The 14,903-nt window shown below is 44.8% G+C and overlaps 1 protein-coding gene across 12 annotated transcripts in view; it reads right to left on the bottom strand.

Annotated features, from left to right (window-relative positions):
- The window catches only part of SLC8A1 (solute carrier family 8 member A1), a 776,612-nt gene that overhangs the window by 561,353 nt on the left and 200,356 nt on the right, over nucleotides 1–14,903 (bottom strand). For 9 of the 12 annotated variants that reach the window (XM_068232263.1, XM_068232270.1, XM_068232267.1 and 6 more), the window contains exon 1: nucleotides 7,338–7,653. The exons of 1 other annotated variant lie outside the window; for it this stretch is intronic. The gene's annotated coding sequence lies outside the window, so the exon portion shown is untranslated. Of the gene's footprint in view, nucleotides 1–7,337; nucleotides 7,679–9,165; nucleotides 9,620–14,903 lie in introns of those variants that run through there. 2 more of the 12 variants (XM_068232264.1, XM_068232266.1) reach the window with 2 other exon arrangements.

Here is a 14,903-nt window from a genome sequence, read left to right as displayed (position 1 = left end):
ATTTCCGAATCGCAGGCAATCGCTAGTGCTTTGAAAAGCACTAGTGTAATTAATAGTACACGATTTGTGGTAAACAAAAATGCGGTGCATGCAGATTTTAAATCAATCGCAATTGAAATGTTAAATAAGCGAATCGCAATCGCTCAAAAATTGCAAAAATGTCCAGTAAAAATACCCCAAAAAACGTGAATAAATCCCTGTCACAAAACGCTAGCGATTTTGTGTAAATGGGGCCTTAACCCCCTTTAGTCCTTCTTATGCAGCCATATGAAAAGTTTGCCAATTGACACCTGAGCTGTTAATTCATTGCTAAATTTCTTGATTCCCATGCAATCCCTGTGGATGGTCGATGAGGTACAAATAATTATTGGTGAAGAATTATTCAAAAAATGTTATGAAAATCTATTAAGATTGAAAATGGACCAATCAAATCATTCTGCACTTTTATTAAACACTTTTTTTCAAGAAATAATGTCAAATATTTTGCAAGGATGCACTACAGAATCACTTTCAGGGCTATGGCCCACTAAAGTGATTTTAGCGGCATCTTGGGATTGTTGACAATTGCTGGGATTCCAAAAGCGCTATGCTAATGAAAGTCAATAAACACAATACACAAACCCACAGGAGCAATTGCGATTAGATTCGAGAGTCCCGGCCAGGGGTGTAGCAATAAGGGGTGCAGAGGTTGCGACCGTATCGGGCCCTTGGGCCAGAGGGGCCCCGAGGGGCCTTCCCTCAACTGCAATATTAGCTTTCCATTGGTCCTGTGCTCATAATAATCACTTCTATAGATGCTTTGAATAGTGGTAATCATGAACAAACTGCTCCCTATCCCCTTCTTGCACCTCTGACACTGTAGTTGCCATTGGAAGATTTTGGTGCGTCATATCAATTGTTATGTATAGAGTGCTTGGGGGGCCCAATGAAAAACTTGCACCGGGGCCCACAGCTACTTAGCTACTCCACTGGTCCCGGCAGCACTTTTTGGGGCAATTGTGCTCCAATAGGACCACCTCAAAATCGCTTTTCAATGACTGTACAAAAGCAATTTTGCAGTCAGTGTTCTCCCCAGAATTTCTTTGCAGCCGGGTGGCATGAAAAAGTAGCCGGATGGGGCCTGACGGGATTACACCATAGGAGGAGGATGAGGAGGCAAGCCGATGACAGCCGGATGCTCACCAAAATTAGCTGGGTGGAGCACCCGGCTACAAGAGCCTGGGGAGAACACTGTTTGCAGTGATTTTACTATTGGAATTCCAAAATAAAAAAAAGGATATCGCTAATCGAATTGCAATCGCTCTGCAAATTCAAGCACTAAAATAAAATTGCTTCCAAAAATCGCTTTAAGTTGTAGAAAACACTAGAAAAAACCCTAAGCATTTGTGACTGCAATTAGCGATCTATAGTGGGCACCTAGCCTAAAGCTGGCCACTAACGGTCCAATTTCTAGCGAAAAATCGTTCAAACGATCAAAAATTCTGATCGGATTGGTTGTAAATAATCTCCATTGGTGGACACAATCGATTATGAACGAGTGAAAAAAATGTCGCCCGAATGAATTTTCGTCGAACGAAAATTTGGATTTTCCTGTTTGTTGTGATAGATAGGAAGCAAAGATTGGTTCGTTGATGGTGTGGTGAACGATGTATTACAATATTTCACTTCCGATCAGAATTTCTGATCGCTCTAACGATTTTTCGCTAGAAATTGAATAGTTAGTGGCCACCTTTACCTTGCCTCAGCAAGTGACTCACCACTGATTTTTTTATTGGCAGTTCCACTTTCCTCCTCAATCTTGATCAGACTGCAAGAGAAATCTGACTGAAAATTGCCTGTACTGTTGTGCAGATAGCATTCTCCAGCTTCATACTATAGCACAAAGCTATGAGGCCATCAAACTGGTGGCACACCTTCTCCCCCTCCCCCCCATTCAGTACATCTTAGGGCCCGTTTCCACTGACTGCATTGCCGCCGTGGGGTGCGACCATCAATACAACCCCAATGGGACCCAGATGGGAACTGCGGAAAATTACAGCATGCTATCCATGAATTTAGCTGCATCGAAAATTTGCGTCAATGAAAGCGGTTCCTTTGACTAACATTGACTTCATTTCGCATGCGGTGAACGGAAACGGGCCCTTATACAGAAGATTCCTCTGCCGTTTCCGTCTGCCAGAAATGTCCCTGAGCAACCAGTGATGTCACAACTGGGTCAGGAAACCTGATCTGCATACTCTGAGGTAAAAATGTCAATGTTACAGGCAGAAAATGCACTGTATTATAGTTGAAACAATCTTTAATGATTGTTTGGAGTGACAGGAGACAAGTTTCCTCATAATCAGTCTGCAGATATGTTTGGTTCTATGAAGAGGACAAGACAAGACAAATAACATTTATATTGCGCTTTTCTCCGGGCAAACTCAAAGTGCTTGAGCTGCAGCCACTAGGGGGCGCTCTACAGGCAGTAGCAGTGTTAGGGAATTTAGCCCAAGGACTCCTTACTGAATAGGTGCTGGTTTACTGAACAAGAAAAGCCAACATCAAACCCAGGTCCCTTTTGTTAGAGGAAGAGGTCTTAGCCATTACACTATCCAGCCACTAGGATAGTGCGCAAACGGGAGGCATCTCACTCTGACCTGACCTGACCTGCAGAGAGACTTATAAAGCCTAAAGCTAGGTACACCCACTAGATCACGGTTCTCCTGTTCATAAATCAAATGATGCCATCTGGGAGGAGGGACTGTGTGTGCAGACAACCGGCAGCCTATGCATCTGTTTCAGGTTGGGATTGCATCTTAGAAATTATGAGTGACAACAGAACAAGTAGCAGGTGTTCATTAGGAAAACGTTTTTTATAAGGACAGATGTGAGAAAAGGGCCTCTTTAAAACAGTAAAGCCTAGCATAAATTCATCAGCAGTTGTTTGCTATAAATACGATAACAGTAAAATTGTGAAACTCACTAGTACAACAATGACAGGTTCCTCTTGCAACACAGTCACCATTCCCACACTCACACATAGCAATGTCAGATGTGTGGAATTCAGTATTCACACAAATTTCACTTCTCCTTTCAAAGTAGAAACAACATTATGAGATCAGACCTCCCAGCATATGCCAAACCCTTTTTTAAATTTTGATCTACCAAAGCAGCGGAGACAAGGTCATTTCCTATTAAACTATCTTTCAATATATGCAACAATCAGTCTTACACAAATACAATGTAGCGTCTGTGCACCCTATAGCCTTTTTGGGTCAGATCAGCTGTGATTTATCAGAACAGGAAAAAAAACTACTGCAGCACAAGACTATATTTGTGTGTCTGTGTCAGCATGGTGTGTGTGCGTGGGTGTATGTGTGTGTGTGTGTGTGGGTGGGTGTGTGTGTCTGAAAGTTGTGTCTTTGTCAGTGTGTTGTGCAAGTACATCAGGCTGTCTATATATATGCATTAGTGTGTGTGGTATCTAGGTGCATTAGCATGCCTGTATGTTGTGATGTCTCTGAGTTGTAAATGTGTCAGTCTTCAGTCTATTTGTGCACCTGTATGTACATGGTATGTGAGTGTGGTTTGTGCTTGAAAATTGTGTTTTGTGTGTCAGTCAGTGTGTTGTTTTTTTGTGTGTGTTAGTGTGTTGCAAGTGAACCAGTGTATGTGTGCATGCGTGTATGGGGTGTGTATGTATGTGCAACAATGTGTGTGGTGTTTATGTATGTGCATTAGTGTGTCAGTGCTGTGAGCGCAGTTTTTGTCTGTGTGTCATCCAGCATGTGTATGATGTGTATATGTTGCAATGTCAACCTGTTTATTGTATATGTGTATGTTATAGTGTGTATGTTGTGTCTTGTGTGTACCATATTATGCATGTGTCAGTGTGTATATGTCAGTGAGTGAGTGTGTTAGTGTGTATATGGCACGTATGTGTCAGTGTGTATGTCAGTATGTATATGAGGTGTATGTGTCTGGAGTTGAAGTCGGTGGTTTCATAAACTGAGGAGTCACTGTTGGATGATTGTTGTACCCACTCCATAGCCCTGCAAGGACTGTGGAGTCGGAATCGAGGCGTCACAGTCAGAGCAATTTTGGGTACCTGGAGTCGGGGTTGGTGGTTTCATAAACTGAGGAGGATCGTTTTTGTTACCAACTCCATAGTGTGTATATGACGTGTGTGTCTCAGTGTGTGTTTGGGGTGTATGTGTCAGTGTGTATACAGCTGTATGTGTCACAGTGTATGGTGTATGTCAGTGTGTATTTGGGGTATATGTGTCAGTGTGTATATGGGGTGTGTATTTGGGGTGTATATCAGTGTGTATATATTGTGTGTTTAGTGTGTATGTGGGGTGTGTGTATCAGTCAGTGTGTATATGGTGTGTGTGTATATCAGTGTGTATATGGGGTATATCAGTGTGTATATGGGGTATGTGTCAGTGTGTATGTGGGGTATGTTATTGTGTATATAGTGTGTGTCAGTGTGTATATAGTGTGTGTCAGTGTTTATGTGGGGTGTTTGTATCAGTGTGTATATGGTGTGTGTATATCAGTGTGTATATGGGGTGTATGTGTTAACGTGTATATGGTGTATGTCAGTGTGTATATAGTGTGTGTCAGTGTGTATATAGTGTGTGTCAGTGTGTATGTGGGGTGTATGTATCAGTGTGTATGTTGTGTGTATATCAGTGTGTATACTATTTGGGGTGTATGTGTTAGCATGTGTATGGTGTATGTCAGTGTGTATATGGGGTGTATGTGTTAACGTGTATATGGTGTATGTCAGTGTGTATATAGTGTGTGTCAGTGTGTATATAGTGTGTGTCAGTGTGTATGTGGGGTGTATGTATCAGTGTGTATGTTGTGTGTATGTTGTGTGCATATCAGTGTGTATACTATTTGGGGTGTATGTGTTAGCATGTGTATGGTGTATGTCAGTGTGTATGTGGGGTGTATGCATCAGTGTGTATATTTTGTGTGTATATCAGTGTGTATATGGGGTTTATGTGTCAGTGTGTGTATAGTGTGTGTCAGTGTCTATGTGGGGTGCATGTATATGGTGTGTGTGTGTATATCAGTGTGTAATGTATATGGGGTGTATGTGTCAGTGTGTATATAGTGTGTGTCAGTCAGTGTGTATGTTGGGTGTATCAGTGTGTATACGGTGTGTGTGTGTATATCAGTGTGTATATGGGGTATATGTGTCAGTGTGTATGTTGGGTGTATCAGTGTGTATACAGTGTGTGTGTGTATATCAGTGTGTATGTGGGGTATATGTGTCAGTATGTATGTCTGTGTGTATATGGTGTTTGTGTGTGTTTTCAGCACTGGACAAACCTCAGTAGCTGGATTGCCAGAGCTCCTTAAAAATGACAGCAGTGCTCCAAACTTCTGACTCATTCTCTCAATTGCTGTCAATGGAGCCGGCTTCTAATATTTCTCTGCTTTTAAACTTCATATTAATTTGCGCACCTCTGCATTATTCAGCACTGTGCAGCTGCCCCCTGTTAGCGAGGCTACAGCACTACCTCACCTCACCACACACTATCTGTAAGGCTTCCACTTCACATACATATTTTATACACGATTCCACGATAATCAATACGATGCAGAGAAACGCTTACTACAAAATATGGACAGCAATGCAGCTTGGCTGGTATGGCTGGCACCTACTAATCCTTCACAGGGCACAACAGGCAGCACACCATGCCAGTGACAGGCTGCAGCGCCTCTAAAACACCACAGCCAACAATGTACCCCAAGCATCCTGTCTGGCCACTGCAGAGCTGAGCATGATGGGGGTTGTAGTTGTGTAGCAGCACAGGAGAAGCCATACCAGACAGTAATCATTCTCCCCACGCCATGTAGTAATACAAACGCGCTAACTGACTGAAAAGAAAGAATATGCAACAAATGACCTAATAGATAAAATAAAACACTGGAAAATGTTAAATGCTTTAAAGATCATTTCAGTATCCTAATACGGGCTGTAATGATTCATATTAGTGATATCTGCAATGCAAAAGGGCTAGGTCCTGTGTCCTCCACGTGTGCTGAGGTATGTCACTTGGCTTGCTGCACTATAAGGACTATCTCACCACATGAACTACATCACTATGGAGGTGGCTGCATACCACGAGCAAAGTGTACTAAGAAACATTTATTATATAATATAACCATAAACCAAGCGATACGGAAACAGGCACAGTACAAAGGCTCACACATGGGTTCAGCTAGGGAGGTATATTCCATGCCCTCTGCTATCCTGTCTGGCTGTATGATCCCTGCTATCCCTCACCTGATCACTGATTCTGCTGGTATAACAGGTATGCCAGGCGCAGAGTACAGGAATAAGAGATGGGAGATGGGCTGGTAATAAGGAAGCAACAGCTGTGCCAGTATACTGAGAAATCTGTTGTCTGACATATGCAGAAATGAATGGATTCCACGCTGCTTCCTGAGATCAGTCCAAACTGTTTGATCTGATGGATACAATGTCATGGTGCTCTATGCTACAATGAAATCTGCTGCAGCTAAATGTATACATATATGGCCCAGGTAAGGAACGGATATACAAATGCATGCACACATACACTAGATGCAGTATAGCACATACACTGTGTGGTACAACACATGCACTCAGGTTAGCTGTAGTAAATGAGTAAAGCATACAACTAGATGAAGTGAAAGACACAGAAACATAAATACATGAATAAGATGAAGTAAAGCTTGCATAGGCTATGTAGTAAAGCACCAAAACACATGCATAGGTAAACAGTAATACACTTGTGGATGTAGTGATAGTAAAATACAGACACTAGATTAAATGGGTTAAAATACACAAACTTTAGATGCAGTAAAACATATACACATATAGACTGATGTAGTAAAACACATATAGACTGATGTAGTAAAACACACACACACACACACACACACACACACACTAAAACTCATACACATATATTATGGGTGTAGATAAACACAAACATATAGACTGGATAGAGTAAAACACATACACCTATAGGCTGGATGTAGTAAAATATTTACACATAAGGACTGGATAAAGTAAAACACACACACACACACCATAGTAAAACATATATACACTAGATTACACACACTAGCTGTAGTAAAAGTGTCTGAGCTTCCACATAAAAATGGAGTCCTGATTCTGCCCCTGTACTGACACCAGCAGCCTGCAGCACATTGTCACACACTGCAGATGTCAGTGGCAGCCAACAGGTTAAAGAATGGTACTAATGATGAGGTGACATGAATGGTGACAGAAGAAACAAAGACACAAGCAGCCCCCTTCCAGGACCAGAATCCGCAGTGAGCTTATTTACCTTCAATTCTCAGCCTGGAGTCATTCATCAGCTCCTGCAGCAGCCCCTGTGACAGGCAGAGGAAGGTCTAAGTGGAAAGCCCCATGTCACTAGTAACCCCTCCAGCGTCCCCAGCAAAGCGTGGCTGCAGTATCACTGCTGATCCTGCAGGATGCTCGCACACACTGTCTCCTGCAGGAAGCCAGCAATGTGACCATACCTGGCAGGGGAATCACCCAGTCATCCGTGAGAGAGAATCAGGGACACCTCTCTACAGAATAACCCACCTACAGCAACAGCAGACGGGCCCATTCCCTGCACATCCCTCCTGGGAGCTCCTCACCTCCTCCTCCTACTACTCACTGCCTGCTGCTAACCCTTCCAGCGCCGCGAGACAGGGAGGGAGGGGACCGGCAACAGCGCACTGCGGGCAACTGGCACACGAGCACGCAACGGGCACACTGGAGCAAAACAGCAACACTGGAAACTTTCACAAGAGCTACAACCATCACAATGCACCGGAATTATATTCAATATACACTGCCAGCCTGCAAACGGCACATATACACATTCATGTATATGATATATATATATATAGATAGATAGATAGATAGATAGATAGATAGATAGATAGATATAGATATAGATATAGATATATATATATATATATAGATATATATGTTTAATATGAACATAATTGGAGGACTCCGTAATTCACGAGGCACCATTAATTGGCACCCACCTATACCTAGTGGAACACTTCTGATGCTGCAGTGTTGTAACTTCTGAGAAGTTGTCCACACATTCCATATTATTCCATGATCCATTTATCCAAATGCATTAGTTGTATTCTTTCTTTTAACATTTTTAGCATCGATTAAAATAAAATGTAATGTTATGGAAGGAAGGAACATTTGATGGTCCAAGACCCCCATACATACAAGACTGCACAGGGATGGCTCCAGAAACCAAGGCCAGTGTTGTCTCAGACTCAGTCTGTCCACCTTGTCCACTGGTCCTACCTCAAATGATGAAATCCCCAAACCTTAACCCCCTTCCTGCCTGGTGTGCAGCTGCAACCACCTGATAGGATGTGGGTGAGCTTTCAAGTGCCTACTCCAAGCTAGCCAACCTACAAACTCACCCCTAACCCTGCAGGCCACTACCTCTACCAGGTCTAACAATGTAACTACCTCTACCAGGTCTAACAATGTAACTACCTCTACCAGGTCTAACAATGTAATCTATCTCAGATATAATCAGATATAATGATCTACCCATCCATCCATGTGTCTATCATGCAGAGCACGTTGCTGATGCAGTACACTGGTGTCACTGCTGGGCATTGGTGTCACTGCTGGGCATTGGTGTCACTGCTGGGCATTGATGTACTTCTGGGCATTGGTGCCACTGCTAATGAGCTGCCTCATCCAGAGATGCCAGCTCAGCCCAGCAGTGAAAGTTGAGGGGGATCCCCTATGTCCAGGCTTGGAGCACATGATGTATGAATGGACCCCATGCCAGTGCCACCAGGGATGGGAGTACAGCACGGGGTCAGCAAATACAGCAGGAGGTGGACAATGAAGGGCACCGGCTGGGTGAAAATGCTTTTCCTTTTATTAATGCAGTAATCGCATTACGTGCTCTAATCTGCAGACTGTCCTAATCACCCGGGAGGTTCTGTGAATGGGGAGGAGGGGGGATCCATCCATCCATCCAACACACCAGGACGTCCTATGTAATGGCAAGAAGGAAAAGCCTGACGATGTGCTGCCGCTGATAACGAGTGCTTTTCATCTGGCTCCATTGTTTCCACGTCCAATAAATAACCCCCAAGTGAATGGCATACCTTGTGTGATCCAGGGTGTGTGTGGCACAGCTGTGAAGGGCAAACCTCCGCTCGCATCCACCTTTAAATAGGTCCAGATCAGGAAGAAGACGCCTTGACCATAACGGAAAAGCAGCGAATCCTTGCAGAGAATGCCATGCAGAAGTAGCAGCTACCAGCAGAGAGAGGAAGCACTCTCACACACACACAACACACACACACACTCACACACACGTACAGTCACACACTGCTGATTATACGCTGCACATTCCCCAAGATCAGGATCTTCAGCTTTCTCTTCCCTTGTGCATCCTCAGCGCAGACAAAACATCCAATGCCTTTGGAAAGTTTATTATTTTATCCTTCAGTAGGGTTTTTTTCCTTTCTCTTTCCCGAGCTGCATATGTCTCCCTCTTCTCCTTTCTCTGCTTTTCCCCCCCTCCAGCTGTCTGCTCTGGTTGGGAATATTTTCCGATTTCCTCTGGTTTGTGAGTGAGGGAGCTCAGGCTTAGCAGTGCATCATGGCTGAGAGCCAGCCCTCTTATCAACATCCAGACACTCCCACCCCATTGATCATACAACGTTACTTCAAGTTCCCGCTTTCCCCCTTACATTTCAGGCAAAAAAGAAAAAAAAACTTGGAAACTTTTCCAAGGCAAGTTCTGTCTGTGTGAACCTCCTAAATAACTGTATGATACTCAGAGCAAGAGAGATACCTAAAGGTGGTCACTAAGGATTCAATTTCTAGCGAAAAATCGTTTGATAAAATTCTTCCATCAGATAATTCTGATCGGAAGTGAAATCTTTCACTACACCATCAGCGAACCAATCTTTGCTTCCTATCTTTTACAACCAAAAAGAAAATCCAAGTTTTAGTTCACCGAAAATGCAATCGTGCATAATTGATCATGTCCATCAATGGAGATTATTTACAACCAACAATTACTGATTGCTCAAACAATTTTTTTTGCGAGAAATTGGACTGTTAGTGGTCACCTTTAGCTTGACTCCAGAAACAGCTATTAGTTTTACCTTTTGAATATGGCTGCCGCATCCATCTGAAAATGGCGCCTGCGAATAATGGCGCACGGTGTTGCCGCTAATCCGTTTGCCGCTTATCGCTATTTAACGTTAAAGCCTTATTGTTATTTAACGTTAAAGCCTTATTGTTATTTGCCGTTAACACACAGAACCCTCTCTGTACCTATCCCTAACCCCTAAACCCCCCTGGTGGTGCCTAACCGTAAGACCCCCCTGGTGTTGCCTAACCCTAAGACCCCCCTAGTGGTGCCTAACCCTAAGACCCCCCTGGTGGTGCCTAACCCTAACCACCCCCCCTGGTGGTGCCTAACCCTAAGACCCCCCTGGTGGTGCCTAACCCTAAGACCCCCCTGGTGGTGCCTAACCCTAAGACCCCCTGGTTGGTGCCTAACCCTTAGACCCCCGTGGTGGTGCCTAACCCTAAGACCCCCCTGGTGGTGCCTAACCCTAAGACCCCCATGGTGGTGCCTAATCCTAACCACCCCCCTGGTGGTGCCTAACACTAACCACCCCCCTGGTGGTGCCTAACCCTAAGACCCCCCTGGTGGTGCCTAACCCTAAGACCCCCCTGATGGTGCTAACCCTAAGACCCCCCCAGTGGTGCCTAACCCTAACCTTGACAGTGTTACATTAAATCCATTCCCCGTTTTGCAGTTAAATAACGTCTGCAGTTTGGCTTATGTAGGGCGCTATTGATAAATAACGTTAGTGTGTGCCACTATTGATAAATAACGTTACTGTGTGCCACTATTGATAAATAACGTTAGTGTGTGCCGTTTTTCTTCTTTTTTCCCTGTGCGTCATTATTATGCACAAAGGTGTACAGAGGCGCCGGAAGTATAAAAGTAGCTAAAAAGTTTAAAATGTTTTGGTTGCGGTGGTGGACCAGCCAACCATAAACAGACAAAAAGGCTGTCGATTTTCAAAACATATATACAATTTATTCAATTACTCCCAGTAAAAGTCGCAACGCGTTTCACGGGCAAAAACCCGCTTCTTCAGGCAATAAGGGACAGGAGCAAAAACACAGCGTTTAGTCAGGATGATGCTTGGCACCTCAGAGCCTCTGTACACCTTTACGCATCCAGAAGTCCACCCTTGGTGGAAGGGTGATCTACCCTACAATTTCCTCTATCCACAGAGAGCGACGTTTTACTCCTGAGTGGGGACAGGCTTGTTCTCCCCACCTGCTTGAACAGTGGTTGCTTCAGAGGCAACCCTGGTTTGTGAGTATATTACTTACATTTCATAATACTGTCCATCCCCTACTAATACATACTACACTATATTGGGCTCTCGGTCTTCTATCTTAGCCATCATTATGCAGTACTAACGATAAATAGCGATAAGCGTATCTTTTTAATGCGGCGCCATTTTTATGCATAGGCGCTGTGCGCCATTATTTACTGATCCCATGGCTGCCACCTGTATTATAAAAGCGATAGTGTTACTCTAGTAGAAAATATGACACGTTTTAGGGGCTATTTAAGGCTGGTTCATTCCCGTAATTTATGGGCGAGACCCACCACATCCCGCATTGAGGTGAATGGAAGCATTCAATGCTTTTACTGTCGATTGGACATCTAGACCAACGCCATGGTCCACCTAGTTTTCTGATGCGCTGTATGTAGCTTCTAGCATCTGCTGGGTTGCTCGTCCTGTATCCCCCTAGGGTCTCAAAACACAAAGCAACAAGGGAAGGACAAGGGACGATACCCAATGCTTTCCTGCTCTGTAGCTGTAAAGTGTTTAGAATTTGGCCAAACCACCGGCCGTGTGAACTGGCACTTGTAGGGGCCCATTCACATTGCATGTGATTTTAATATTGAAGGGCATACGTTTTGCCAACCACAAGGGCACTATGGTTACCATAGTAAGGCTGTGTTCCCACTTCAGCGGAGTATGGACATTTTTTTGTTTATTCTCCACTCATCGCTAAACTGACTGTGAACAGATCCTATTTTATAAATAGGAGCTGTTCACACTTGTCACTCTGCAATGGATCCGCGGGATCCGTTCTGTAATTCTCTAATGAACAGCCTCTTTTGATCATCATTTCCCCCTTTTCATATGTTGCTCCAGAGTTCCAGCATCCTCTGTGATAGATAGCAATCTCTCTTTTATGTTCCGGTAGTCGCCCTAGGCCAGGGACCTTGTGACCTTTCCCGAAATTCGGCCCTGTTTGTGATGCTTTTTTTGTATAATCTCAATGTGATCATTGGATTGTAAATGTACAACAACTTTAATTTCATTTATTTCTCAATAAACTTGACTGGTTTAAAAAAAGAACTGAGTATGGGGTATCCACACAGCATGCGATGTGTCATAATGAGTATAAATCCTGAGTATGGGATACCCACTAGAGATGGCCCGAACGGTTCCCCACAAACGTATTCGCGTGAACTTCGGTGGTTCGCGTTCACGGTGAACAACGAACTATATGCGAGTTCCAACCGCCCCCTATACTACATCATTAGGGTGAACTTTGACCCTTCACATCACAGTAAGCAGGCACAGGGTAGCCAATCAGGCTACACTCCCTCCTGGAGCCCCCCCCCCCTCATAAAATGCAGGCAGCATCAGCCATTTCACTAACTCGTGTGGCTGCAGTACTTAGAGGAGGGAGAGAACCTGGCTGCTGACATAGGGGAAGCTTAGTTAGGCTCTTGTGTTAGCCTTGTTAGGTTGCTCCTTCTTGCTGATCTTATTGCTAAAAGGCACTCCTCATCCTCAACAGCTCTATTGAGAGCTAATGTTGTTCTTGTGATCTATTTTGTGTGTGTGTTCTACAGACACTTGTGTTGCATATACAGCCCTGTCAGTCAGTCGCAGCTGCTGGTGGGACCTTGGCCCCTTGGTAATTCCTACTGTGCCACTGCCAGCCCAGCACATTCAGTGTGTGTGTGACAGCTGCACATTTGTAATACCAATCACTGCATACCCACCTGTTCAGTGCACCTACCTACCTATGTGAGCGCATGCAGTGTCACTACACCTGTTCACGGTACCTGTGTGTGTGACAGCTGCACATTTGTAATACCAATCACTGCATACCCACTTGTTCAGTGCACCTACCTACGTGAGCGCACGCAGTTTTATATATCACCAGTTGCAGCACCTGTTTACGGTACGCGTGCGACAGCTGCACATTTGTAATACCAATCACTGCATACCCACCTGTTCAGTGCACCTACCTACCTACGTGAGCACATGCAGTGTTATATACCAGTCAGTCACTGCACCTGTTCACGGTAGCTGTGTGTGTGACAGCTGCACATTATATTCATATCAGTCACTGCATACCTGTTCACTGCACCTGTGTGACTGCACATTGTATTAGTCAAGTCAGTGCATACCTTACACTTCATCCCCCCCAATATGGGCAAAACAGGCAGAGGCAGAGGCAGGCCACCCGGCAGGTTTGTTCGAGGTCGTGCTGTCGTGAATTCGTGCGGCCCTGGACCAAAGTACAATGTTCAGAAGGCGTGTGCCACCAACCCCCAAGATTGTCAGGACATAGTTGACTATTTAACACAGAACACCTCCTTTTCCTCAGCTTCCACACGGAAGCGTGACATATCTTCCTCCTCCTGCTCTGATTCTGGCACCCCACTTAACACTCAGTCAGCCGCCACCACCAAAGTGCCATCTCCCCAGGGCTCAGCAGGTGGACATTTTTTTGTGTGTCTGCCTCAGATGAGAGCAATGCCATCTGTACTCTCTGCCACCAAAAATTGAGCCGTGGAAAGACCAAGACCCGCGTAGGGACAACTTCCTTACGAAGGCACATGATGACAAAGCACAAACTGCAATGGGATGACCACCTGAGGAAAAGCAGCACACAAAAGCAAAGCCACATAACGCAGTGGAAGATACCAGGCCACAATTATTTTTCAAAAAAGGTGATACCCAAACTGTACCGTGATGTTGAAAGGCAAGTGGTGTCATCTCTGGCACACAGTGATGGGTCAAGGGTCCATCTGACCACGTAGTCTGCAAAGCACGGTCAGGCCTGCCCGAAGACTAAGTCAGCCTTCACAGTTCACACACAGCATCTCTGCCAGCACGCCGTGTGATTGCCTGCCCCAAGACTAAGTCGCTCCCCACACAGCATCTCTGCCTGCAGGCCGCTTGACTGCCTTCTCCGCCACCACAAACCGGGTCCAGGACTCCAAGTGGATTTACTGAATTTTTAAGGCCGCTACTAGCTGCTAGCACATCCAAGATAATAAGGTCATTGCTTCATTGTGGACAGACCAAATTCAATCAGCTGGACAGTCACTGTTCTGTCATTGAGCTACCTCAGCCCGGAGACCATGTGGGCTGGAAAGCCACCATCACCTGCACTCTCGTCATGGTGCGCACCTGTCCAGCACAGTTGTCACTACACAAACAGCTGTTTGCAGTCACTGCATAACGTTCATTGCATCTGTGACTGCACATTGTATTATACCTGGCAGTCAGTGCATACCTTTCACTTGAATGGATGGCAGACTTGCCCTCCATAACAGATTCACGTTAAAGGATTTAAAGTTTATTAGTCTCATATACAGCAGGGCCTCGAAAGTCCTACTGTATTGTTATTTTTCGTCAATAACTCCCTGAGTCGGGACTTGCATGACATGCCTGCTGCCTCCCTTGGATTTGTTGTGGTAGCCGTTCCTGCGCCTTTGCCCACAGCATGCCTGCTGCCTTCCTTGGATGTGTGGTGGTAGCCG

This window comes from Hyperolius riggenbachi, chromosome 4 (assembly GCF_040937935.1).
Source record: "Hyperolius riggenbachi isolate aHypRig1 chromosome 4, aHypRig1.pri, whole genome shotgun sequence".
In the NCBI taxonomy this organism is placed as follows: Eukaryota; Metazoa; Chordata; class Amphibia; order Anura; family Hyperoliidae; genus Hyperolius; species Hyperolius riggenbachi.
The sequence above is the reverse complement of the archived record's forward strand: the minus strand, read 5'-3'. Positions and strand labels throughout refer to the sequence as shown.